Genomic DNA, 13,273 nt, shown 5'->3' on the forward strand with positions numbered 1-13,273 from the left:
ATTAGACATCTCAAATTCTGCCATCATTCTTGCTTTGAACTTGTTCATCAGCTGTAAGTTACTTCCTGTAACTATAAGATCATCAACATACAAACACACAACCAAAATTTCAGTATCTTGGCATTGTGTGTAAATCGTTGCTTCATTCTTGCTCCTTTCGAAACCTTCAGCAAGAAGAAATGTATCTATACGGCCATACCAAGCTCTTGGAGCTTGTTTTAATCCGTAAAGAGCCTTCCTGAGTTTCAGCACTTTTTCTTCTACTCCTTCAGAAATAAAACCAGGTGGTTGCTCAACAAAAATCTCTTCTTCTAGCTCTCCATTAAGGAACGCCGATTTCACGTCGAGTTGGAAAAGTTTCCAGCCCTTTTGAGCAGCTACAGCCAGCAACATTCTAATGGTTTCATGTCGAGAAACATGCGCAAACGTCTCAAAATAGTCGAATCCATATTGTTGTGTAAATCCTTTCGCCACTAACCTCGCTTTGTGTCGAGTAACATTGCCTTCTGCATCCAGCTTCAATCTGAAAATCCACTTAACATCCACAACATTCTTCCTTTCTGGTCTTGCGACTAATTCCCAAGTTTTGTTTTTCTCGATCATATGGATCTCTTCTTCCATTGCCTTGATCCATTCTTGATGTTTTACAGCTTCTTCAAGGCTGCCAGGTTCTTCATGCGTTAGATAACATGCTTCCACAACATCTACAACTTCTTCTAGTTCAACCCTTGGTGTGTCTTGCAATAGATTTTCCATTGATCGAAATCTGGGTCTCCTTGGCTCGCTAGAGTTGCCTTCATCTTGATATGCTGGATTTGTTTCAGAATTTTCTGCATTATCTTGCTGGCGTCTTGTGAGTTGCTGAGAAGCAGAGATATAAGGCGAAATGACGTGTTTTTGTATCTCCGTTTCTTGGCTCCAATTCCAGATTTTTTCTTCTTGGAAGACGACATCTCTTGACACTTCGATGGAATTTTTGTCCAGCATATAAACTCTAAAACCTTTACTGCTGCTTGAGTAGCCAACAAAGATCCCCTTTCTAGATTTTTCATCCAACTTACATCGCTTCTGATCTGGAACATGTATATCTGGGATCTGGAACATGTATATTACAGATGCATCCAAAGCTTCTGAAGTGGGCAATAGATGGTTTGTACCCACACCAAGCTTCAATCGGGGTATTATCTTTAAGCGTTCGTGTCGGCATTCGGTTCTGCATATACACAGTTGTGTATACAGCTTCAGCCCAGAACTTGAGAGGCAGTTCTTGGCTTTTTAACATCGATCTAGCCATCTTCATAATTGTTCTGTTTCGTCTCTCTGCAACACCGTTTTGTTGTGGAGAATATGAAACAGAAAACTGCTTCTCAATACCATTTTGTTCCAGAAATAACTCAAACTCTTTATATGAATACTCTCCCCCTCGATCACTTCTCAAGACCTTGATCTTAGTCTCTACTTGATTTTCCATCAGCGCTTTAAATTTCTTAAATCTTAAAAACACATCAGACTTGCTCTTGAGAAAATAAACCCAACACATATGAGTAAAGTAGTCGATAAAGGTGAGAAAATACCGGCTGCCGTCCAATGAATCTGTCTCCATCGGCCCACATACATCATAATGGATTAACTCAAGTTTCTTTCTTGCTCTATGTTGTGCTTCCTTCGGAAAAGGTTCCCGGTGTTGTTTTCTAACTAAACAACCCTCACAAACTTTTTTAGTCTCCTTAAAATTAGGCAAACCAGAAACAAGTTTCCGATTCTGCAATACTTGGAGATATGTAGAACCCAAATGACCGAATCTTCTATGCCAAAGATTTGATTCAGCTGAATTTGTTACGGCCAAAGCTCTTTCCTCTGATACTTGTCATCTGATGGGGAGGCTTTTCTTCTGCATTTTAACTTCAGCAACATGATTTCCAAAAGGGTCACATATTCTACAAACACCATCTTTGAATGTGACAGCAAAACCAATGTTCACCATCTGAGATACACTAAGCAGATTTTTGTCTAGCTTTGGAACAAGAAAGACATCTCGTATAATCTTCCTTCCTTGTCTAGTTTCAACAGCAATATCTCCTTTTCCACTACTCATAACAATCGCACCACTTCCTACACGAATCGGAATTTGAACTGACCTGTCCATATTGATGAAGTACCCTTCTTCCTAATTGGACACGTGATTTGTGCAGCCACTGTCTACTAGCCACACATCATCTTCCGTTGCTTGAGTAGCTTCATGTCTGGCCGTAAAGAGCAGATTTTCAGCTTCTTTTTCTTCATTGGTTATCACTTGAGCATGTTCATATCTCTTTTGTCTACAATCCCGAGCAATATGACCCGGTTTTCTGCATAAATAACACTCCTTTCTTGCTGACCAACTCCTTGAAGTTTCAGCTTTACCTTTCGGGTTCTTGGCGAAACAATATGTTTCTGTATGTCCATCCTTCTTACAGTAAAAACACCATCGTTTTCCTTTTCTCTGTTCTGGTTTTTTAAAGTTTCCAGAACTTCTACTTGCTTCTCCCTTGTTGGATATCTTGATCCCTTTAAATCGAGCCTAAAATGCTCCATGTGAACTTGTTTCTTTTCTATCATCAAACCTTTGTTCTTGAGCTTGTAGAGCATTCAAAAGTTCCTGCGAAGTGAGTGTATCCAGATCTTTTGTTTGCTCAATCACTCCTACCATAGCGTCATATTTTTCTTCCAAAGAGCACAACATCTTTGACACAACCAGATTTTCAACCAGATCTCCACCATGAGCCTTCATCTCATTGGCTAGCTCTCTGATCCGTTTCATGTAGTTTCTAAGAGATTCACCTTTATTTTGTTGTAGCGCATAAAATTGCTTCCATAATCTCTGAAGTCTGATTTTCTTTGCTCTTGTATCTCCTTGATACTCTGTTTGTAAAACATCCCAAGCTTCTTTTGCAGTGTCTACTTCAGAGATTTCGCCAAAAATTTCTTCCGAAACTGCACCTTGAATAAGTGGGAGTGCCAGCTGGTTTTTTATATCAAGTTCATCCCAATCTTCCACTGCTTTAACTTCTTCCTCTGTTGGAGTTTCACCAACTTCTGGTTTTGGTGGAATGCCTTGCTCTACAACATTCCAAAGACGTCTTGACCTCAAGGTTGTCTTCATCTTTGCAGTCCAGAAAGTATAGTTTCTTCCATCAAAGATTGGTAAAATTTGTTGTTGAGTTCCTTGCATCTTCTTTTCCTTCCTGTAGCTTTTTGCTTATATTCTTGCTGTAATTTTTCTTCTTCACGTTCTTGCTTCACTTCTTGCTAGTTCTTGTTGGTTTCTTGCAATGGTGGTGATAGTGCATTATGCGTGATGTATATGATGCTCTAGAATGATCATACGATATGAGAACCATGTATGATACGATGTATTTATTGGATGAATACATTATTTATTTATTATTTATTTTGCATATTTGATAAATAGTGATTATCCATGGATCGTGATGTACGATCCTAAATTCCTTAGTCGCTTGTCATTGTGGGAACAATGATGAATTAAGACTAACATGAGGCGTGATGGATGATCATAATGATGATCATGTGTATTGGATACGGATCACGGTCATGAGTACTTGTTTGGAACAAGTAACTGGATGACTCGCGTGAGATTGTCGATTGGATATAATCCATGACTTGAATCTCATTTGATGGTTCACTTTGGATCCTCAGACCTGAGATATCTATTGTATCCATCATGACGAGTAATGTACTTTGACTGTGTCAAACGTCGTCTTTAACCGGATGACTATAAAGACGTGGCTCGAGTACATTACGAATCATGCATTGGATAGTAGATAGTCAAGATGGAACTTTGTCCCTCTCGAAAGAGAGAGATATCGCTTGGGCCCGTCGTAGGAGTGAGACTGTAGAAATGTGTGGCCACACTATAGATGAATGTCATCTATCTCTTACAGTCTACTCGGGATACGACAAAGCATTCGAACTATGAGTTCGATTATGATATCGTGAGACAAAGAGGATCATCGTTTGAGCTATCTCTGGCTTTTCGGTTAGATCACATCTAACTCTTTCTGATGCGGGTAATCATAATGTCTTGCTAGAGACCGCTTATGATTTGTAAAGCGAGATTGGATCTCGCATTTACTGCCGTTTTCGGAGGAGCCTAAAGGGTCACACACATATGGGATGGACGTGTATGGACGGGATCAAACGGACGAGAAAAATCGGATTTTTCTTGGTCTTTGAGGTCTGGTCCGGAGCTGACCAAGAGTTGGTCAGCCGGACCAGACGCACTTGGGAGAAACGGATTATTTTGTCCGAAAACACTGTCTGGTCCAGAGCTGACCAGAATTGGTCAGCCGGACCAGATCAGTCAGACGGAGCGGGATCGGTTTGGGTCGGAGTTCGGCTGGTCCGGCGGACCGAAATCTTGGTCCGCCGGACCGGAAAGTCAGGCGGACTAAATCTCTTGGTCCGGAGCTCGGCTGGTCCAGCGGACCAAGTTTCTGGTCCGCCGGATCGCGGACTGTCGGCAAACGAGGATTTTACGTGTTCTTGGTCCGGCTGACCAAGAGTTGGTCAGCCCCGGACCAAGACACTGAAAAATCAAACCTCGCGTTTTCTCGCCTTTTTCTCGGTGGGAAGCAGGTGGGGAACCTAGAACTCGACCTAAACTCGTCCCTTGGCCTTCAGAAGAGCTGAGGAACTCTGGAGAATTCTCTCCCAAGCTAAAGAGAGTGTTCTTGGATCCAAAAGAGAGATTTGATCTCTTAGTGCTCTAGCAAGCAAGTTTCCAAGTGTTGAAACCATCCCAAGGGTGTGGACTGCTCAAGAGGGTGTTGGCTCATTCAACACCTAGCTGTGATCTTCAACCAACCTTCAGATTCGGAATCAAAAGGTTAGTTCTACTCTCCAAGAGGTTCTTCACCGAAACCATGGTCCGTGGGCGGTTCAAAATCGTTTTTGAACGCCATCTCCGCTGTGCAAGCCCGCGGACCAGACCCGAGACCGGTTGTGAACCGGTGCTCGAGGTCCCAGTGCGACCCATCAATGCGAACATCCTCGAACTCGATGACCGCTCTGATACCATGTTAGAAGCTGTTATAAATTGAGAAAACAGCTTCATTCTAAACCAGAAGAATCAATTGTGCATTGTGTTGCAAAAAATTCACCAAGTTTAGAAGAAAATCCAATGGCTTTAGTGTTTTCAGAAAATGCAGAGAGAAAAAGGAAGAGCGAAGAAGATGAGAAAAATAGTCTGAAAATTGCATACTCATATTGCAGAATTTTCTGGGTACATAAAGAGTTAAAATAGAAGCAAACATATTTGGGTTTTTTACTCAAATGACCCAGTTGGGTCGCACCTATTTCACGTGTACACCAGAAAAAACATAACACATTAATTTTTTTTGAAAAGACGAAATTACCCTTAATGAATATACGATTATTATCCGTTCGAAAACAACTTCGTTATTACGACTTCGTAATTAATTCTAAAAATGGTGGCAAAAAATTTACAATTGATTCTAAAAAAGGTGGCAAAAAAAAATCATCTGTCTTATTTTAGTTGTATATCAGTTATATATAAGTCGTAATAAGGTCGCAAAAAATAAAAAGTAAAGGGTATTTCAGACTTTTTCAACCGAAAAGTTGGTTAAAATTGAAAAAAAAATTGTTTTTTTCAGTGGTGTACACTAAAATATGTGCGACTCAAGTTGGTCATTTGAGTGATTTTCCCAACATATTTGCTTTCCAAACATAGATTTAGAGCCCCAAAAACATACTCCATAAATGTAACTTAGCACAGCTAAAAACATAGATAACAAGACTCTAAATATTCCAAAACAAAGACTATGACTAAACCAACACTTTTACTGGTTAAAAAGATGAATCTTCTAGCTGCAGACTTTTATCTCTTTTGTGTCAGGTTTGATGTTGAATTGGACAGATTTCAACACGAATGTGTACCTACGTGACCAGAAAAAGTGAGACGGGAAAAATTATCCTATTTTTTCTCCTCGACACGTGCGCGTTTAGGCACTATGTATATTCATATATAGTGTATGTGATTTGTATTTACGTAGGTGGTGTTGTGGTGTAAATGCAAGTGGACAAGCACGGATTCAATAAAATTTTATTGGGGTATATTTTCTACTAATAGTTTGTGAAATAAATTATTAAGAATATCTTGTAGATATAAATTGGATTTTTTATCGTACAGATAAATCTTTTAATCTTTAAGATTCACATCAAAATCCATTACTGAAGAATCCTATTCCCCGACACTCTTGGGCTTTCAAGCGACTACTCAAGTTCAGACCTCAAGTAATCCCGTTCATCCACACGAGGCTAGGCAGTGGTTGTACCACCTCCTTTTGGTTTGACACGTGGACTCCATTAGGCAGGTTGATAGACTTCCTCGGAGACTCGGGTCTGCCCCAACTTGGCGTCCACAAGCGTGCCCTAGTCTCGGACATCTTCAGGGATGGTAGCTGGAACTTACCTGCCTCTCGTACGAAGCGACATACCCAGCTCTACGCTTTCCTCAGCACCCTTACGCTCTCCACTCAAGAGGATTGTAAAGTATGGAAAATAAAGGATAAGGTAAAAAACGATTTCAGTCTATCCAACCTAGCGTGGTCGAGTGGTTGAGGTGTGGGTCAATGTGACTTCACGTCAGCGGTTCGATTCCTGAGGATGGGGAGGGGTATTCACATAGACTCCCCGATCCTCTGGAAGATGTAGTCGGACCGAAGGTCCGGTGAACTTCCGGATTAACAAAAAAAAATGATTTCTGTGCTAAGGACCTTTGGGCCCTCTTGGAAAAACCTGATCATAGAGTTCCGTGGTATAGAGCTATTTGGACCAAATTTGTAACTCTGAAACATGCCTCCATATGTTGGATGATGTGCCACAACCGCTGCCCAACTAAGGACATGATGATAGCTCGGGGAATTCAGGTTGATCCTAAATGTGTCTACTGCAATGCAGCTATAGAGCCACGAAATCACTCTTCTTTGACAGTGTGTGCACTCAAGGGATTCTGAGGTTAAGCTTGAACCGCTTAAGGATTTAGGTACCCTCTTTTCATTAGCCTACAATTATGCAATGGCTATTGAGTAGTTGGTCAAACCCCCATTTGAAATGGCTTGTAATGATACTATGGCAACTCACCATATACACGTTGTGAAAGGAGAGAAACGCTTGGATATACTCTCATCTTTTCCTCTCTGAATCGGCTCTGCCCAAGGAGACAGATAAATGATCCAAATATCCTACATTGGCGTCAACTCCATTACAACTATGGTTCGCAGACTTCTCATAAGTACAATTCTACGCTTTTATTCTATTACTAAAAAAAACTACAAACAAAAAGAGTTATTACATAGCACTCCATTCATATATACTTTAGAAATATTCGTCTGCATATGGTTTAGAAAATAGATTCAACGGATGCAGATTTACATATTTTAATAAAATCTTAGGACTATTCATAATTTTAAAACTAATAAAAAAAGTTTTATTTATATTCTTCCTAAACAATAAATTTTCAAAAAGATAAATTATACAATAATCAAAATAACAATAATTTTATCCAAATATTTGTATTTTTATCTAGTCAATTTTTACTATGAAATTTTAATATGGGAAAATCGTTTAAAAAACCATGTATTCTTCTCAGGTCAACGAAAAAACCCTGTACTTTTTTGTTTACCAATTAAACCCTATAGTTGGTGTGATTAGCCCTAAAACCCTCAACTTTTTAAAAATTCGTCGAAAATCCTCCGCGTCTGTCAACTCAAACAAAAATGATGATGTGGTAATGACATGACTTCCAAGTCATGCACATATTATCATAATTATGTCACATCATCATTTTAAACAAAATTTAAATTAAATAAAATATTTAAATTAATATATACATATATATATATATATTAAAAATAATATTATTTGTAATTAATTAAACACATATACACATAACTACAACATAGATGTATATTATAACTAATATATATATATATATATAAATAAAAGTAATTATAACTAACATATATACATAATATATCTGTTAAAAATAATATGTATATGTATATATATATATTAGTTATACATGCAATATATATATATATACAACTAATATATATATTAAAATAAAAATGATTATAACTAACATATATACATATAATATATCTATTAAAAATAATATGTATATATAATATTTATAATATAATTTATAATATATATATTATAGATATGTATATGTATTTTATTAGTTATAAGTAATTTTATATTTAATATATATATATATGTATGTGTGAATTTGTATATATATATTAATTTAATTTAAATTTTGTTAATTGAAATAAATTATTTAATTTAAATTTTATTTGAAATGATGATATGATATAATTATTATGATTTGATCATGACATGAAAACCATGTTATTGTCACATTATCATTTTTGGTTGAGTTGGCAGACACAAGAGATTTTTGATGAATTTTTAAAAAGTTCGCAATTCATACCAAATATAAGGTTTAATTGGTAAACAAAAACGTACAAAGTTTTTCGTTAACATGGAAAGAATACTGAGTTTTTTTCCTTTTTAATATTTTTCTGTCAAAAGTATTCCAATATAAATCATCTAAATCAATGTCTATATATATGATATTGTCGGATCTACTCCATTATTTCTATTGGTTTTTTTTATAATATGTGATTGCAAAGATTCGAACTCTGGACGTGGCTAGCACTTTGTGCTTCCACAACCACCAGACCACCAACTCCTGACATTATTTCTATAGGTTAGGTGAACTATCACAATCAAATTGAAATATTATAAAAATAATTGGTTTTAGATTCTTATCTATTATTTATCCGAAATATTCATGTATCTGTTTGCTGTAAAAATATTAAAATTGACGAATTTTTATATAATGAGAAATTTGGCGACCATGCAGTGAGTTTCGTACATGTAATTTCATTTTCTTATATTTTTATGTTTTAGTTTTTTTAAAAAATTTTACGAAGCAGCAAAACTTATGTAAGGAGGTCCACTGTACAAGAGGAAGAGATACGCATAACAGGAAAATGGAGAATCGTCTTTGAAGTCTTATATCAAACATTCCGAAGAAAAATTCAAAAAAAAATTTAAACTTTGATTTCACAAAACGAAGAGGAGGAGGGTTATTTATACCTATTTGATTACAACTATTTATATACATATTATAGATAAAATATTTTAATACCTAGATTTTTCTATCATAATATCTAAATATTTTTAAGGAAAATCAATGCCGTTTAATACGTATACTTTTTTAATATACATTCATACATACATACATACATACATACATCCTTATATATATATATTTTTTAGATTTTGATGATCTAAACATGCATTCTAAATGGTTTTTAGAGTTTTATATTAGAGTGTAACGCAACAAATACAAACAAACAAAATTCTAATTACAGGTCTTTCATATAATAATAAAATATTATATGAGTGCTCTACAGCTAATTCGCACTCAGGATAGAACGCCTACTAGAACACGTATTAATCTGAAGTGGTCGAGAAAGAAAAACGATTGAAAGGGAAGGAGAACGAGAAAGTGTATTGGTGGTTATATGGATGGGGGTTTTAACCCTAATAACCCACTTGGGTCGCAGCAATTTCAGGATACACCACCGAAAAAAAAAAAAAAAATTTGCGACCTTATTACGACTAATATATAACTAATATACAACTACAATAAGAGTAGTTTATTAGTCGTAATAAGTTGTATATTAGTTATATATTAGTCGTAATAAGGTCGCAAATTTTTTTCAGTTTAAACAAGTTTGGATGCGCTCTAAATATGTTTCGACGTGCTTTAAACATGTTTCGACGAACTCTAAACATCTTTTGTTGTACTCTAAATATGTTTCAACGCACTTTAAACATGTTTTGACGCACTCTAAAAATGTTTTGATGCACTCTAAACATGTTTGGATGCACTCTGAACGAGTTTGGACGCACTCTATACGTGTTTGAATGCACCATAAGTATGTTTGGATGCACTCTAAACATGTATCGACAACTCTAAAAATGTTTCGATGCTCTCTAAACATGTTTGGATGCACTCTAACTATGTTTTTCCGCACTCTAAACATGTTTGGATTTACTCTAAATGTGTTTGGACGCACTCTAAACATGTGGATGCAGTCTAAACATGTTTAGATGCACTCTGAACGAGTTTGGACGCACTCTATACGTGTTTGAATGCACTATAAGTATGTTTGGATGCACTCTAAACATGTTTCGACAACTCTAAAAATGTTTCGATACTCTCTAAACATGTTTGGATGCACTCTAACTATGTTTTGCCGCACTCTAAACATGTTTGGATTTACTCTAAATGTGTTTGGACGCACTCTAAACATGTTTCGACGCACTCCAAATATGTTTTGAAGCACTCTAAACATGTTTGGATGCACTCTAAATATGTTTCGATGTACTCTAAACATGTTTCGACGCACTTTAAAAATGTTTCGATGCACTCTAAACATGTCTGGATGCTCTCTAAGTATAATTTGGCGCACTCTAAACATGTTTGGATGTGTTGAAATAGACGAGGTTTTGGATGAATCTACGTGAAGGCTGTTGCATATGAAGTTGCATATGCACGAGTACCATGAGATTGCTTGGATTACAAGGATAAGGGCATTAAATCACAATATGGACGTTGGGCACTTGCACACCAAGAAACAACCACTTTACTTCATCTCCAAATCTTCCAACAACCTCATTAAATGCTGCTGCACATGCACAACTCCAACAGCTAGTTCATTAATGATTGTTCTATTTCCTTTCTCTATAAATAGCATCCTCTTGTACTAGAATGAATTATCTGAATAAGATCTCTCTTTGTTCACTTCTTTTCTCTCCATTCCTTCTATGCTTGTTCTAGATTTCTATATGGCATCAGAGCGCTAAAATTTTGAATTTGCACAAATTCTCTATTTGTTTTGGCAATGGAAAGATCAGATTTGAGTGTTGTGCCCGTTGTATTCAACGGTGAAAACTACTTTTAACGTGTTGTGGGCTGAATTAGAGGAGTTTCGTCCTCTTACAACTGATCTCAAGGTTCTCACGGAAAGAATGGAGCAAGACAAGGTATTTTCGTTTCTGCTCACCCTTGATAGGTCATACAACGGTCTGGTTTATCATATTCTCCGCAACAAGACTCTTCCGGCATACAACGAAGTGTGTATGCTCATAAAAAGGGAAGAAGCTGGAAAGAACCTGTTTGCTGTATCAAGTGAATTTGCTCACTATCGTAAGACGAACTTTCATACAAAGGAAAAGAAAGACCTGTTGTGTGATCATTGCAAGAAACCAGGGCATGTAAAAAAAAAGTGTTGGATTCTTGATCCCCATTTCAAATATATGTCTACGTCAAATAACGGACTTGCCAACTCATGTCTACGTCAAATTAATATATGATGGTGTATTAGCATGGCATTAAATATATATATATATATATTTATTTAATTATTTTTATTTATAATTATTATTATTACTATTATCATTTTTATTTTTCTAGTGGAGCGAATAGTAGAGGTAACAAAAGGGAACTTGTGTGTTTTATTAATTGAACATGGTTCACATAGGAAATTTTTGGAAGAAGACGACAAAGGAAGGGAAAAATCATTGATGACTCGATGGAGCACCTCGGAGGATGGATGTCCTAGACTAGAGTGTCAATCCAAGAGAGTCACCTTTATTGTGGAAAAGACTTGAGGGGAAGAAGCCGAAGAAGAAGAAGAAGGAATTGAAGGCCACTCATAGACACCGTCTTTAAGCATTCCGGTTTTGATTTGCGCCTCCGTCGCGATATCCTTTACCTGAAAATGCCATGAAAAAAATTCCACCGATACATTGTTAGTGGTGCATAATCGATGAATAGAGATGAGGTTTTTACGGAGAGAAGGGACACATAAAACGTTAGTAAGGGAAATTGGGTAAGTGTTTGAAGGAAAGGACATAGAACCCGTGTGAGAGATTGCATGAGTGGAACCATCGCCAAGCTCGACGTCTTCGCCACCGGAGTAAGGAGAGTGGAGGGACATATTTGCCAAGTCGGATGTGATGTGGTGGGAGGCGCCGGAGTCAAGGAGCCATGTCGGAGAGGCAGTCGGTTCAGTCATGGTGGTGTGATGGGCTTGTGGCTGCCAGGACGAGTTGCCGGAATTGGTGGGGATCATCGAACCAACATGGAGAAGATGACAGCGTTTGGCATTGTGGCCAAACGTGCCACAAAGCTGGCATTTTCCCTGATAGCCAATGCCTCTGCATTGGCGGGGTTGGGTAGAATCCGGCGAGGAACGGGGCTGGAACTGATTCTGCCAGTTCGACCGAGAGGCATTGTTCCGTGCTTGCGTGTTGTTGGCTGTGATAGGCAGAAGCGTTGGAGCAGGGTCGGAGGCCATGAGAACAGATTCATGGTTGAGTAATCGTTCATGCAACTCAATGAACGAGATGGAGAGATCATGCACGAGCGTTGATGGCATCAATCATCGGCTTGAACTCGTCTCCTAATCCAGATAGAACCAGATCGACCAGGTCTTCATGATCAAGGGGCTTATCAAGTAGTGCCAATTCGCCAACTTTGACTTTGAATAAATGCATGTATTCGTCAATCGTCTTGGTTCCTTTGGAAAAACGTCTCATGTTGTCCTTGATCTGTTTGATGTGGCCACCACTACAAAAAAATCAGCAAATTCCAACGAATTTTCCAACGGATTTATCCGTTGGAAATTTTTCAACGGATTTTCAACGGCATTTCAACGGTGATTTCCGTTAAAAATCCGTTGAAAATTTCCAACGGATATCCGTTGGAATTGCCCGTTGGAAATTTTTAACGGAATTTTCAACGTATTCAATTGAAAAAATTAGGGTTGAAATTTTCCAACGGTATTTCCAACGGATATCCGTTGGAAATTTTTTTGGAGATTTAAAAAAAAATTCCAACGGAATTCCAACGGATGTCGGTTGGAAATTTTTTTGGAGATTTAAAAAAAAAATTCCAACGGAATTCCAACGGATGTCGGTTGGAAATGTTTTTGGAAATTTTAAAAAAAAAAATTCCAACGGAATTCCAACGGATGTCGGTTGGAAATTTTTTTGGAGATTTAAAAAAAAATTCCAACGGATAACGGTTAGAAATTAGGATTTTAATTGAAATATATATATATATATAAATACATGTATATTTTGTGTATATACATACATATATATATAT

Source organism: Tarenaya hassleriana, unplaced genomic scaffold, assembly GCF_000463585.1.
Source record: "Tarenaya hassleriana unplaced genomic scaffold, ASM46358v1 Cleome468, whole genome shotgun sequence".
In the NCBI taxonomy this organism is placed as follows: domain Eukaryota; kingdom Viridiplantae; phylum Streptophyta; class Magnoliopsida; order Brassicales; family Cleomaceae; genus Tarenaya; species Tarenaya hassleriana.